The sequence below is a fragment of the Eptesicus fuscus genome, chromosome 2 (assembly GCF_027574615.1).
Source record: "Eptesicus fuscus isolate TK198812 chromosome 2, DD_ASM_mEF_20220401, whole genome shotgun sequence".
Lineage (NCBI taxonomy): Eukaryota > Metazoa > Chordata > Mammalia > Chiroptera > Vespertilionidae > Eptesicus > Eptesicus fuscus.
Genome location: NC_072474.1, coordinates 109,330,759 through 109,347,062, shown reverse-complemented (window position 1 = coordinate 109,347,062; position 16,304 = coordinate 109,330,759). Strand labels below are relative to the sequence as shown.

Sequence of the window (16,304 nt, the reverse complement as noted above, 5' to 3'; positions counted from 1 at the left end):
CCAAAAGGGTAGGTGTGGTTTACAGCCCTACTCCGCGCAAATATTCCTGTAAGGAATCCAGGTGTGGCTGCTACCTGGATATATGTAGATAGATGTGTTTCTATCTAGCTGGTCAAAGCAATCATCACGTGCATATGGATTGTGTTGGAGGATTGTTTTATAGATAACCCCTAGCTTGTTATTCAAGCAGTTATTAAAAGCGAAGCAGTTCAGCAGAATGCAAACCATCCTCACGAACCCCGTTTGTTTGTCTTGGGATGAGTGCTTCCCTTGCTCATCCAGAAAACACTCTGAACTTGGCCCAGTTTAAGGTAGTGAAAATCATTGCTCCTCTCCAAGGGAAGAGGGGGGCCTCCTGTCCCAGGAATTAGGAAGGTTATGCAGAGCGTCATGTTTAAAAGGGGGCCTCATGCTCTGGACAGTGGCCCATTTACCCCTAAATTCTTAAGCACATTCTTTTCCCAGAAGATTGTTGGTGGGTGCCAGACCTCAGGCCCAAGATGGTTCGCAGCTGCCTGTCAGAGCGTGAAGAGGGACGGGGGGCGGGGGTTGGGGTGGGGGGGGGGAGGGCTGCTGCTCCCCACTCGATAGCCCCTCTGCTGCGGCCCTGGCGGAGACATCCAAGGCCTCGAGTCTGCCCCTTAAGTTGTTCTGCTTATGACAACATTAGGTTGTTGTCACTGGCAGGCTTCGGGAACAAGTCTGCAGTCCTGGCAAGAATAATTAAGGGGCCACTGAAGATGGATGCCATCCTCTTTCCAAAAAAAAAAAAAGGCAGACAAATGAATTTATTTTCGGTCTCTTTTTTTCTGGCCTCTTCCCAATCACCACACCAAAAGCCAGCACTCTTCTTAGTTAAAAAACACAGTAAATATAAAACCACTCAAGGGCAATTCATGGAGCCACATACAAGCTACCCCTTTTTCTCATTTCTTAAACAAATATTAATTCCCTCAGGATACGCCACTGGATGAGAGACTGGTCCCTATCCCAAAGGGCTCAAAACCCACTAGTAGGAGACCTCCAAGCGAGCACCTAACAGGTAGCCTCACTCCAGACCTGAGGCCACGGCACAAAGCCTGGGAGCCCTGGAGGCTGTCAGAGCTTCTAGAAACGTCAGTGGGCTTAGAAGGGGAAGAGGCAGCTGCAGAAAGAAACCCTATTTGGGAACCTGGATGCATTGGCGTATTTTATTTCACATTGCTACACAGATGGATAAAGAATAAGTTAACATTTATTGAGTGCTTACCACATGCCAAGCACCACTCTAAGTACTTAATGTACATTTGCCCGCTTGCTCTTCACTATCTCCCTGTTCTCTCTCTTCTCTTCTCTTCTCTTCTCTTCTCTTCTCTTCTCTTCTCTTCTCTTCTCTTCTCTCTCTCTCTCTCTCTCTCTCCAATAACATAATTTTCTTGTGAGCAGGGGTTCTGTTTTGCTCACTGCCCTACCTCCCAGGCAGCCAAATGGTGCGGAGCCCATGGTATCCCTCAATAAAAGTTGTTTACTGTATGAATAAAGCTGCTCACCTTGTTAGTCCTACTTTACAGCTGCAGAAGCTGAAGCTTAGGTGGTCAATGTAAGCTGCCCAAGTACACTCAGCCAAGAACTGGTGGCACTGAGATTTAAACTCGGACCCTCGGACATCCGAGACCTGCCCTGGCTCCTCTGCCTGACATTTCTCCAGCAGCCTCTGGGAAGGCAGGAGTCAGGGCTCAGCAGAAAGGAGGGAGAGCTGAAAGGGACTATTTTGTCTCAGGTTGGTTTTTCTTCCCAGCTCCTTGCTTGTCTGCGCTGTCCCTGGCCAGGACTCACACTCAGGACAACAGTCATAATTGTCTTGCAGAGTAGATGCAACAACACTAACAATAATACCTCAGGGTAAATGTGAGCATTCACTACATTAGTGGATGTAAAGTGCCCAGCAGGGAGCCCAGCCCACACTGATGGTCAGTAACATGCCCCATTCCTGCTGTGCCCATCCCCCTGCAATACCTCACTGTCATTACTAAGGGGTGAGGCATTCCACGCTCTAAAGAACAGCATCAAAAATGGACCTGATAAAACCATCTGTTCATCACCAAGCACGTTTCCCACCCTATCACGTCCACTGGGTCTAACCCATTTGCCTGGCAGCAATGCCTGTCTACCCCACAGTTAAAACTCTGAGCAGAAATTCAGAAATTTATCAGCGCTCTCCTGCCCTGCTGATGGTTCAAAGACCCAATGATGAGATCAGACACTCCACCATTTTCCTTAAGAAAACTCTGCTTTCCAGCATTTCTGCCAAAAAAAAATGGGGCCCTAAAGGTAGAAACCCAGGGAGGACCCAGGCTGACCTCAAGTTGCTGGGATGGAGCACGTATGGGAGGCAACGGATCAATGATGTTTCTTCTCACATCGATGTCTCTCTCACTTTCTCATTAAAAACAAACAAACATGTCCTCATGTGAGGATTAAAGAAAAGAAAAAAAAATTACTAAATGTCAAGCATAGGCCAGTCTTTAAAAAAAAAAAAGATATATTTTTATTGATTTCATAGAGGAAGGGAGAGGGGAGAGAGAGAGAGAAACATCAGTGATGAGAGAATCATTGATTTGCTGCCTCCTGCATACCCCCTACTGGGGATAGAGCCGGCAAGCTGGGCATGTGCCCTTGCTCTACCCACTGAGCCAAACTGGCTACGTCAAGGCCAGTCATATATCGGCCTCACGTGAGGGAAGAAAATTATGGAAAGACCATACATGTGAGGGTCCCTGGGTTAATACTAGTACCCATTACCTGATATTTTCTAAGAGCTCCACATGCATTGAACATCTTACATTCACAACTACCATAATTGCTACCCTGAGGTAAAGCAGGTGGCCTTAGAGAGAATGTATATCCTTAACCTCTGTGTTACACTGACTTCAACATCGGGACTCTGCCTCTTACTGGCTGGATGACCTTAGTCAAGTCCTCTAACTTCTTTGCATATACTTGCTCATTTGTAAAGTGGGAATAATATGTCAGTGGAGCGTGAAGATGAAGGAGTGACTGCCCAGCACATAATAGCTGCTCAATAAACGGCAGCTATAATTATTCATTATTGTCTCATTTGACCCTTAAATATTTATAGAGAAATCTGAATTTCAAAAAGTTACACTATCAGTAAAAAATCAAATAACTAGCTAGAAAGTGGTAAAGCTACTTGCAAGTCTGCCTAACTCGTTCATTTTTAAATTGATTTTATTTTCCTTAGAACAGTTTTAGATTCACACAAAACTGAAAGGAACGTACAGAGATTTCCCAAATGCCCCCGACCACCACACATGGGTAGCCTTCCCCATTATCAATATCCCCCATCCAAGTAGTAGATTTGTTACAATTAATAAACCTACCAGCCCATGGTTTTTTTCCCCAAAATAATCCTTAAAAATGTGATTTTCCACTTTAGATTGAAGACAAAAATGGTTCCACAGAATAGAAGGCATGACATTCGCTAGAGGACACTCTATGCCAGCAGATCTCTGGCTCTCCAAGAGTTTGCACACATTCCCCCACTTTCATGTGGTTTTCCTAATAAGAAACCTCCTCTTTGAACACGTCTTGCTTCCAGTTAGCTGCCTGGTAGTTTTGGGGATCATATAGGCAACTTGGTGAAAGAAATCGGTGTAGTAACAAGGCTTGGGTTCCAGGCAGTGGCTGCTATGCAGCTACAGGGCCTATACTGAACCAAATACAAAATATCTGGCAGAAGCCCAAGCAGTTCTGACAGGTAGAAGTTCAGTTCTCAGCCACACAGCTACCTCAGGAGCTGTAGACAACACTAAACAAATATCGGGCCCGGCCAGCATGGTTTAGTGGTTGAGTGTCGATCTATGAACCAGAAGGTCATGGTTCAATTTCCGGTCAGGGCACATACCCAGGTTGCAGGCTCCCCAGTGTGGGGCGTGCAAGAGGTAGCTAATCAATGATTCTCTCTCATTGATTTTCTATCTCTCTCCCTCTCCCTTTCTCTCTGAAATAAAAATTCTATTTTTTTAAAAGTTAAAAAAAAAAATCAGGATCTCCATTATTCAACTCCTACTTTTCAGTCATCTAGAATGGTCTGAGCCTTGCAGACAAAGACTATGAGTGCTGTGCTGGGCCACATGCAAGGAATATAAAGGGGATAAGGAAATATAAAGGAAAATGGACTGTTCGAAATTCTGCAGAAATAGCTATAGGCTAGCACTCCCCCCCACCCCCCCCGCCAGCCCCTGATTGTAAACAGCACCTCCAACACTGGGGAAATGAAAGACCCATGAAATGCCCAGGTCTCCTTTGAGCAGGGCATGGACAAGTGTAGGAAGTAGGCCAGTAGGAGACTGCAAGAGTCAAGGTTCCAAGGCCATTTTGAAGCACGGATTCCAAAGAGAAGCTCATTATGTTGGTCCTCCTTAAAGTTCACAGGGAAGGTGCACCTGACCCCTCTCACTCATGCAGGCTATCACCTCAAGTCAAACAAACTTGAAGATCAGCCAGGAGGTGCCTTGAGACTGCCCAGCAGGTGAAGATCAACCTTTTGGGTCTCCCAAGTAAAGTTTATGGTAAAAACCCTTAAAAACAAACCAAGGTCCTGAGGTCTTGTTCCCAGCTGTGTGGGGTGGGCATGAACATCAGATACTGGCAGACATTAGAGATACAACATTTGGTGTGTATATCACTGAAGACATTCTATCCAGAGAAAAGCCGTTCTTACCACACCAGAGGCCAACACACTCTAGAGTTTGCCTATGTGTAGCCAAAGGACCTTCTGCAGCTTATGTGTCTGAACCAAGCGGGCCCAGTTAACCATCTCCTCCCTCCCTGTCTTTTGTGTATGTGGTTCTTTTGGCCTGGAAAGTCCAGCAAATGCCAAGTCCCAACCTTTGAACTCCCTTTTTCACTGTCTACTATATTAGGGGAGTGTGAACCACTACCCCCACTATAATTAGAATGTGGATCAAATTATAATGGAATCACCCAGTTGTAATACACATGAATATAAACCTCTGACTGCTGTGCTGGACTGTGAGATACTTAAAGACAGGGGCTGGGCATTAGGCATCTCCCCACCCTCGACAGAGCTCCCACCTATGGGTGACCCAGTGAAGGAGCAGGAAAACAGAATGAACAGGTGGAGAAGCTGCACCCACACAGTAAGATTCGCCCTTAACATTGTGGGATCCTTAAGTGTCTAAACTCAGTGGCTGGGGGCCAAGACAGTGTGCAGACTAAGCCTTCCCTCTGTCACATTCATCAGCACAAGCCATGTATGTGACAAATTCTTACTGAGGCAGAAACTTTAAAAATGATTTCATACCTACATAGCCATTCTATGGAGCCAACTTCTAGGTATTTTTCTTTTCTTTTCCTGTGAAACATTGGTTAAATAAATAAATGAGGTTTTACTTTATTAACCCTTTGCACTCGCTTGCTTTTTTCTCGATTCCTTTATTCTAATGCTAACCGTGTCGAGTCACACTCAACATCCGAGTGCAAAAGGTTAATTTTTAAAAATAAAGAACAGAAGTTAATATGATGAAGACCCATGGACCCATTATACAGAATTAACTATTATTAAAATATCTTATTTTCCTTTTTTTAAAAAGTAAAATTTTTAAATAAAAACAAATGTCTTGGATTCCAGCCAATATCCTGCTCTATTTTTCTCCCCTCCCTTAGGACCCCATAAACAGCTGTCTCATGATTGAAGACTTATAGTCTGACCAGTGCATGGATAGAGATGGAAGAAAGCCTAGTTCTAAATGACATATTTTTCAGTGGGATCTTCAGACTCCAGTTCTCCCAGGAGAAAGGTGAGCATTGAGAAGTTCAAAGAAGATGCAAAAGAAACCATCAATAAAACAACAAGAAAGCCCACTGCATGGAAGAACATATTTGTCAATGTTATCTCCGATAAGGGTTTACTCTCCAACATTTACAGGGAACTCATGCAACTTAACAAAAGGAAGATAAATAATCCAATCAAAAAATGGCAATGGACCTAAATAGATACTTTTCAAAAGAGGACATAAGGAAAGCCAAGAGACATATGAAAACATGCTCAAAGTAACTAATCATCCGAGAGATGCAAATCAAAATGACAATGCAGTACCATTTCACACCTGTCAGAATGGCTATCATCAACAAATCAACAATCGACACGTGCTGGCGAGGATGCAGAGAAAAAAGGAACCCTCGTGCACTGCTGCTGCAAATGCAGATTGGTGCAGCCACTGTGGAGAACAGTATGGAGTTTCCTCAAAAAGTTAAAAATGGAACTCCCATTTGACCCAGAGATCCCACTTCTAGGAATATATCCCAAGAACCTAGAAACACCAATCAGAAAGGATATATGCACCCCTATGTTCATAGCAGCATAATTTACAATAGCTAAGATTTGGAAACAGCCTAAGTGCCCACCAGCAGGTGAGTGGATTAGAAAACTGTGGTACATCTACACAATGGAATACTATGCTGCTGTGAAAAAGAAGGAATTCTTACCATTTGCAACAGCATGGATGGAACTGGAGAGCATTGTGCTAAGCGAAATAAGCCAGTCAGAGAAAGATAAATAGCACATGATCTCACTTATTTATGGAAAATAATGAACAACATAAACTGATGAACAAAAACAGATCCAGAGACAGAGAAGCATCGATCAGACCATCAAACCTCAAAGGGAAAGCAGGGAGGATGGAAGGAAGGGGAGAGATCAACCAAAGAACTGGTATGCATGCATATAAGCCTAACCAATGGACACAGACACTAAGGGGGAGTGGGGTGGCATGAGCAAGTGGGTGGGGGAGCAATGGGAGGGATAAGGACACATATGTAATACCTTAATCAATAAAGAAAAAAAGAAAAGAGAAGGTATTTAGGCTGATATATAATGCTAAGCAAAATAAGTCAGACATAAAAAGTTAAGAACCATATGTTTTCACTGATATGTGGACTATAAAAATGAAAGCAACAAATGAACAAACAAGAAAAACTCATAGACAGAGACAACAGTATGGTGGTTACCAGAGGGAAGGGAGATTGGGGTGTAGTTAAAGGTAAAGGGCATCGAATATATGGTGACTGAAGAAAATTTGACTTTGAGTGGTGGGCACACAATCAATGTGCAGATGATGTGTCATAGAGCCGTACACATGAAACCCATGTAATCTTATTAACCAATGTCACCAAAATTTTTTAATTGAAAAAATAAACTATATAAGCTGATAAACATAAAAAAGATACAATAAGGAAATAATAATAGCAATAATAAAAGTTTGCCTAGCCTTCTCTTAAAGGCAGTGCGTATTTCAGGGGCTTCATTAAGCAACAGGAGGAATATTTCCTGACACTGATACCGGAAAGAAAACGTAGGTGCTTCCTGGTCTTCTCCAGTGACTTATGGGGCAGAATGACTGAGCTCCAAATGCCCAGATCCCGATCCGTGGCAGGAGGTGGGAGGTGGGGAGGAATCCAGCTCTCTGCACCCACAAGGCTTCCGATCGAGTCCTGCCTTTCCGGGACACAGGTCCTTCCCGGCCTCACTGCTGTTTATTATCTGAACAGAGCATGATGAATGTTGAGTGAATATTAATAGGTAAAAAGTGCATTCTTTTCCCAACGCTGGGAAGTAACAACAGCACAGAGCAGCCTCCAGGTAAATAAAGATGAAATGAACTCAGCCCGCACACAGGCAGGAGGAGGGGGGCCGACGAGTCTCGTATATATTAATTAGGTAGAAATAGCACGGAAGCTTCTCCAGTCTACATAACCCCCTGTATGCATTTCTGCGATTGAAATCCCTGGTCCCTTTGTCCCGTCTCACAGGTGAGCCCCAGGAACACTGGCAGCCAAATCATCTATCAGACTGAGAGACGCACTCAGGTCAAAGAGCAGAAGAGCGTCTTAATTATATTTTAAAATCCACCAAAGCATCTTGCGCCCGCCCCAGATTCTCTCCCGTCCCCATCTTTCGGGCTCTCCCCACCAAAACACAGGATCCTGCTGCCAGGGCTGCCCCCTGGCATCTTTAACTTAAGTGCTGACAGGTTATATGGGATTTTTGCCAGAGTAATTATTTTTCAATTCAACAATAATGAGAAATTACCATGGCAACCACTTGTCACGTGGCACACATATACCCCCTCCAAAGAATGAGCCATACATAAAGCATCTATTCCTTGGAAAATGTGGGTGTATATATATATATATTTTAATAAACTCAAACAGGTCAAAGTGGAGAGAGTTATGTGAAGAGGTCGCAAAACAGGGAGATGAGAAGGGCACGGGCTGTCGTCAGTTTCTGGGGTTCTAGAAAATAATGGCATCTCATCTTCTAACCCTTCTTGCACTCGCACACATGCACACACACTCCTAGATAGCACCCTATGAATTTGTAGCTGACCATTTAGGCCACTCCCCTTTTACACGTCAGCTCACCTCTCTCAGAAGAATGAGGGCACCTCCAGGATGCAGGCAGAAGCCCATTTGGCCATGTTGCTCTCCTTACGTGTCTTGGCCTGTCACACCCGTAGTATGAGACAGGAGACAATGAAAGGCCCCAGCTGCATGCTTTTTCTTTTCATAGAAGCCCCCTCCACCAAAGGGAGTGCAGGTTGTTGTTTTTCCCTAACTACCAAAGTCTTCTTCTCTCATCTCTAGCCATCCCTTCTCCAAACATGGGAGTCTTTTATCAAACCGTGTCTATTCCAAATTAGCTACACTTAATAATCAACAGTTACATAGCACTTACTATGTGCCAGACACCAATCTGAACTTACTGAATAATATAAACCCCTTGAAACCTCACAACAACCCTCTGAGATAAGTTCTATTATTAACCCCATTTTGTAGATGAGAAAACTGAGGCACAAATAAGGTTAATATTTAAGATACATAACTATCAAGTTGCAGAGAATTCAAACATGGGGACTCTTGAGTTTGGACTCTTATCACCACTCTACACTGATGCATTTTCATCCAGAGCAATGTTCCCCAAATACTTACTATCTTGATTGTTTTAACATCCAATGAATGCTGAGTGCACCGAATGTGTGGGGTACCCCCTCCTGAGCAAGGCTTTCTACCACATCTGTGGAGTTCTACATCCAGACAGAAATAAAAGTAATCAGGTAGGATCACTTGACCTCAGCTGGTAACTGCAGGAACATATAATGAAGGACACAGGGCGAGAATCCTAAATCCACCTTTGTATTTATTGTTATGGGTGTGTTTTTAAATCTCTTTTCTCAGGCATTATATTTTTCCTTTCTCATTCTCGACTATGATTTTGTTTATTCTGGGCTAAGTTGCATTTTATTTAACAGGAAACCTTAGTTATCATTTTAACAGAGAAATTCTAAAACAGCGTGTCACCCTGACAGTAAATTATGTGTCTTGATAGGACATCTCAGAACTTCACTCCCAATCCATGACTTCTCTTTCAGAAGGTGCTACTCCAGTTCACCCCCAGCACAGGCGGAGGCTGCCTTGGGGGAGAAGTGCATTAAACAGGCAGAGAGATAAGACTTGGCATCCGGCAGACACACCTCCTCAGCTAAATGTACATCAGTGTATTTCCCCAAACACCTGGGAAATTCGTGTATTTCAATCTCCAGCCTTGACCTACTAAATCATTAATTAATTGTGAACATTCCAAAGAGAAATATTATTGACAATAATATTAATGTTAATTAATCTAAAAATAATGACTAAACTCTATACATACTTATGTGTCAAAATTTGACTTATTCGCCACTGGACTTATCACAACTCTACTAAAAGGATAATTTTTTCAAAGGTCGGACTCCTCTATGCTTTATGAGGGCAGGATCTACATCTACGTGCTGTGCGTTTTACATGCACGGTAACTAACACCTGGCAGGCATGCAACAAGAAGTAATTTCTGATTATTTACATAATTTAATTTCACAAATAAGTATTTATTGCATTAAAACTGGAATACTCTCAAAACCCTGAAGAAAAACAATGGTTTTGTTTTCATAATGGTTGATCACTTCCACTCCCTTCTCTGTTCACTCAGGAGAGCTGAATATTTAATAAGTGAATCAACGAACGTGCTGGGTGCATCACGTGAATTATTTCCCAGGCCTCACAGTATCCTTATCAGGTCAGTATTTTGATTGTTCCAAATCAAATGGGGAAACTGAGGCCCCTGAAGGCCAAGAAATGTACCCAAGGTCACAGACCGAGTGTAAGAGACAACATTGGGATTTGATTGTGGAATATTTTGATTCCCGAATATTTGTTTCTATCCCAAAGCTGCACTGCCTTTTCTAATCTACATTATTCTGGCATGAGTGAGAAATAGTGTTTTTCTTCATAATTGAATTCTGTGTTTGATACTCCAACACGGAGACATGCATCCTCACATGTTAAAAATAATGTCCTGGGGACCCCAGGCACTCCCACTTTGAAAGTGACAGAGCAAGGCATTACTCTAGAAGCACGGGGATCGCGGGTGGCAGTGCCGGGGCGGTGGGCACCACACCCAGAGGACACCGCACCATCGAGGTGAGAGAGGTCGTGAGACGCAGGGTAATAGGATGAGGCAGCACCGTGTTATCTTGAGAAAAGCTCACCAGAAAGGCAGGCACAAGTTTTCCGTTCCAACATAAACACAGCAGACGGAGGAACATTTCTGGAAAAGCTTGCAAGAGGCGAAAGCTTGTTTTTGTGATCTGCCCAATTGCCTCTGAATCAAATGGCAGGAATAATTCTTAGAGTCTCCACTAAAAATCGGGGACTGAGTCAGGGCCCAGAGAAGCATCAGGGAACCGCTAAGAAAGAAAACTCACGTTTTTCCCTCTTCCTACTTGGAAAGAAGGAAAAACGATTTTTATTCACAAAGATAAATATAAGAAACCCAGTGTATTCTCAAAATTCAGAAGGAAAATAATAGGGTTAACTAGACACCGGTCGAAGTCTTCCATTCTCTTTTCTGATTATACACCTGTGTACAACCAGGGGACTTAGATTCTCTCTGATTGGCCATGACTCCAAGTCTCCATCGCGGGCCCAGTTTCTCCCTGGGATCCCAGCACTGTGGCTCCAGTGGCCTCACTGACTTCCCCACTTGTTAACCAAAGGAGGCATCTCAGGCTAAACATGGTCAAAGCCAAACCCACCCCCCTTTCCACCCCTCCCCCCAAGCCTATTCTCCCTACTCTTTTCTATCTCAACAATGTAATTCCACTTTCCCAGTCACTTCAGCCAACCCTTTAGGACGCATTCTTGGTTCTTCTCTTTTTTCTAACTCCACACCTCCAAAGCCTCCAGCAATTCTCAAGAATCTACTTCTACTACATAATGGCACCCACCCCCTTCCTTTCCCTTCACCAGCACCCCTTGTCTGGGCCTCCAATAACTCCAGCCTGGACAAGCATGATGGCTTCCTCAGCCTTTTTCCTACAAGCACCCTGGTTTCTTATAGCTGTGCTCTACAGAGAAGCCTGCACGATCTTTTAACAGTACGCACTAGTTTACAACACTCTCCATGAACCCCTGCGCCGTGACTCCCCATTGCTGCTTATCGCCCATGGAATGCACTGTCCTATGCGGTTGGGACTTGGTCTTGCTCTTTGGCCTCAGTTCACCTCACTTGCAGCACAGGGACCCTCGTTCCGCCCCAAGGCCACACTCTGCTCCACCGTAGGGCCCTTTGCACTAGCTAGCACCAGCAAGAGGATGCCTTTCTTCTACTTGGCATGACTTTCTCTTCCTTATCATGCAAAGCTCAGCTTTCACGTCACTTCTGACCATCAATCTATAGGAGCCAACGTGCTTTCATGTCAGTCTGTGTGTTTCCTCTGGGAAGCAGTTAACACTGGGCTGTGTTTATTTACTGTCTTCCCACCTAGAAAACGCAACTTCACCGAGAGCGCATGGGATCCTGCTGCCTGCTTTCCTGGGCAAACTGGCACACAAGAGGTGCTTAATTGACGACTGCCGAGTAAATAAGTATGCCAAATTTGTGTTAAACAGGAAAAATAAAAGATAAATCTAGCAAGGAGACCACATCAAATTCTCTCTTGAACGTTCCCAGGGCAGCCAACTTCAGATCCAGACTTGTCTCAGTCCAGTAGAGTCCCAGGAACTTACCAGACTCTTTATTCACTTTAATTTTTAAAATAAACATATGCTATGAGTTAAAAACATTAAAAATATTTATGCCCTTTGACTCAGTAATTCTATTTCTGGGAATCCATCCAAAGGACATAATGCAAAAACATGTAAATGCTTTATATGCAAAAATATTCACCATAGGAGCATTCATAATAGAAAACAAAACAAAACAAAAAAACTAGGAACAATGTGCTTGCTGCCCTACAAGAGAGGAATGACTCCAGAAACCATGATATGTCCAGCAGAAAGAAAATAGGAATTTTTAAAAATAATGTGAAGCCATGATTTACAAAGCCATTCTTCTAATATAAAATGAAGAAAATGCGATGGAGCAACAGAAGAGTGGGACAGATGGAGAGCTGGGATATGGATAGAAACATGTGTGGGGGTCAAGTATATGACAGAGATGGCCTTGTTAGGGAGTAGGGAGAAAGGGGCTATTTGATAAGAAGTATTAGGACAACTGGATTTTCAACATGGAAAAATAAATTTGATCCTACCTCACATAACCAAACATACATTCCAGATGCATTAAACGTTTAAATGAAAAAAAACAACATTTTCAAACTATTAGAAGAAAGGTAGGAGAATATTTTGTATAACCTCAGAGCAGGAAAAATAAATTTATAAACAACACATCAAAAGGACAAATCACATGAAAAACAGTGAACCATTTGAATACATCAAAATAGAAATCATTCATATGACAAAAGACATGGTAAACAATGCTGCAATATAAGTGACAACTGGGGGAGGATTAGTAACTGGAATATAGCACCAACTTTACAAATCAAAAATCAGTCAAATGTAAAAGAACAAAGGATGTTAATGTACTGTTTCCAGAAAATGGTCAATAAAGTTATAAAAAGATGTTCTATTTCACTTGTAATTAAGAACAGGTAAATTCAAACTTAGTCACTGCACAGCTATGACATTGTCAGAAAATCAAAAGATTGAACACTGCCACATATGCTTCTGGAAAGCTGGGGAAACTGAAGTCTCCCACAGTGTGATTCCTGCTCATCGTGGTCTGACAGTCCAGAGCAGAAGTGGGCAGATGCCAACACACTTACACACTCATTGCCTCCCACTCTCCCAGACTACCTCAACGCCTGACAAACTTGTCCCTTTAGTGCTTCCATCCCTGCCCCTGCAATATTCTTCTCACACCACTCTCTCCTGCTCTTCCTGAACCATCCTTCACTCATTCTTTAAGACCTCCACCCACACCTTTCCTCCATCCTGAAGTATCCCAGTCCTCCCACCTACAGAAAAGTCTCATTTTCTAGACTGAGATACATTATTATTATTTTTAAATTTGGTAACTACTTCTATGGTAGTACATTATTTTATTTTATATCTCGTTGTTATGTTTTCATGTCTCAGCCACTAGATCCTAACTCTGTAGAAGAGATGGTCTCTTCTTTGGGTTGTATTTTGCATTGCCATTGCTTGCCTGGCAGACATTTCTTGGGTGTTTCATTATGAACTGAATACTATGCATTATCTATTTCAAGCTTTTGAACATGATCAGTTAGCTACTATTATTATCTTCATTTTAAAGGTGAAAAAACAAACAAACGAAGCTCAGAGAGGTTACTTAATTTCCCCAGTCACACAGCTGGTACATGGTGGAATCAATGTTAAAACCCATGCTAATCTGGCTCCAAAACGTACTTATTTTAACTGACATGAGAGACAGAGAGAGAGAATTGTGGGCAAATATTAGTAATAAAATGTCATATATAAAACTTTTGCATGAATGTTCATTGCTTCATTTTTCATGAGAGGCAAAAAAATGAAAATATCCAAGTGTCCATCAACTGATGAATGAGAAACCAAAACATGTCCCATGTAATGGAACACTATTGGCAGTGAAAGGAAAAAGACAGGGATAAATGCTATAATGTGTACCGCACTAACTTTATGCTAAGTGAAAGAAGCTAGACACAAAACGCCATATTTTGTGTGATTCTATACAATATACGAAATATCCAGATTCCTGGCTCTACCATTTACTAGCTGTGTGATCTCAGAAAAATTTCTTAAACTCTGTGCCTGTTTCATCATGTGTAAAATGGATATAATACCACACCTTTCATGCAAGGGTTAAACTAGATAATGCATGGATCAGTGATTGGAACAGAGTAAAGATTAAGTAAAGGGCACTTATTAAGTGGTGATGGAAAGTGTCAAGGCTAGCGTTGCACACACACTGGACAACCAGATGGCAGGTCCAGGTACCAGAGCCAGCACCTCTTTGCTCTGTAACTGGGCAAGTTACCTGACCTCAGTTGTTTTCATTGTGAAATGGGAATGATAATAGGAGCTACCTTGTAGTGCTGTTGTGAGAATTAAATGAACTGATACCCTAAAGTGATTAGCACAGGGCCTGGGACAAATGAACACTGGTTCATTTTTATCCATCATTATTGTTCTGGCCATCAATTTTAGAGGGCACAAAAGACACCCAAGATAGAGTTCCCTGTTCTCAAAAAATGTACAATCCAATTAGCTGCTTGTCACAACATTCCACCGTCTCAGGAGACTGCAAAAGCCTGCAGGGCCAGATTGGTTTCTATTTCACAGTACCCCTGTGCCCTACGCAGTGCCTGCCTGGGGAAGAGCGATGGTGCACTATCTAGCAAAGTGAGTTTTCAAGGCAGCTCCACGGAAGCAAAGCCTCTATGTTGCACGCCACCCTCAAATCCACAGTTGTTTGTGGTTTGGGCTAATTTGCATTTCAGCATCTCAGAAAGCTCTGCATTTAGCTATTCACTTTGCTTCCCTGTCAACCAGAGATCACAATCTGCAAGATAAAACAGAGCCTTAGGAAAGTGTGCTTTGCCTGCCAGCTCCCACTTTTGGTCCTGTGAGGTATTTCACTTTCCGCCTTCCACCTTCATGGGAGGCAGGAAACTGGGTTCTAATTCTGAACCCACTACTTTAGTGTTGAAAATGTCCTTAGAGGATGCTTGGGCCTCGGTTTCTCCATTTGTCAAATATAAGTATGATTCTAAGGGTACTTCCAAAAGCATCCTTGCAGAATACTCACTTTTTCAGGAATTTATTATTCACCCGAAGAACCTGCCCACCTGCCTTACTCTTGCCTTCAGAGAAAACATTTGGAGGGAACTTGGTCAGGGCTAAAGCAGAGGCAACATCACCACCAAAGAATGTAAAAGGGAAGATATCTCAGGACATTACCTTCCAGGGTCCAAGAACAGTCTCCACAGGGATGGCAAATGGATTTCAACCCAAGTGGCCTCTCTAATGGATTGGTGGTGGTTACCTAGAACTCTGCATGAAATATTTATTGAGCATGTACTATGTTCTAGAACTGTTCTAGGTACTATTAACAAAGCAGTGAACAGAAAGGATACAAAACCCTATCCTCGGAGAGCATATATACATGAGGATGGCAAACAATAAGCAAGATAAGTGCAATGTATCCCTTATAGAGAGTGACAGGTGCACAGGAGAACAACACTAAAGCAGGAAATGGGGACATAAAGTATAGGGGGTGGGGAAGGGAGTGACATTTTAGACTACAGACGGCCTTGCTGGGAATGTCTTTGTATAGCAGGTTTCTCAGCCTCGGCACCACCAGCACGTAGGGCTGGATAATTCTTCGAGGTGGAGGTTGTCCTATGCATTGTAAGATGGTGGGCAGTATTCATGGCCTCCACCCACTACTAGTAGATATCAATAGAACCAAACTTGTCTCCAGACATTGACAAATGCTCTTCAGAGTGAGCACCACTTGTTTAGAGAAAACACCTGAAGAGTGAGAGAGGGAGCCACTGGGAGGTCTAAAAGGAGCCTGGGCAGCCGGGGGAGGCAGAGGGGTGGACAAGGCTGGCCCAGCACCCACTCACAGGCAGTTTATATCAAACAAGTATTTTCTCAAGTATACCTATTCTCAAGAGAGGACCTGGTCAGTTGAGATGAGGAAATAGAAAGTACCCCAGCCCAGAGGCCGGAAGATAGTGATGTATTTAAGGACTTGAAGGAGGCCATCTGAGCCAAGTCTTAGCAGCCAGGAGTGAGAGGCATAGCTGGGCCAGGTAGAGACATGGAATCTCATCTCACAGCAATGAGACCTCAGGGGAGGGTCTTAAGTAGGGAGGTGTCATGATCAATTTAGTGTCCGG

At 43.1% G+C, this 16,304-nt stretch overlaps 1 protein-coding gene across 4 annotated transcripts in view; it reads right to left on the bottom strand.

The window, feature by feature from the left end:
- LDB2 (LIM domain binding 2) overlaps nucleotides 1-16,304 on the bottom strand; it is a 323,996-nt gene that overhangs the window by 207,932 nt on the left and 99,760 nt on the right. The gene's annotated exons all lie outside the window — the stretch shown is intronic.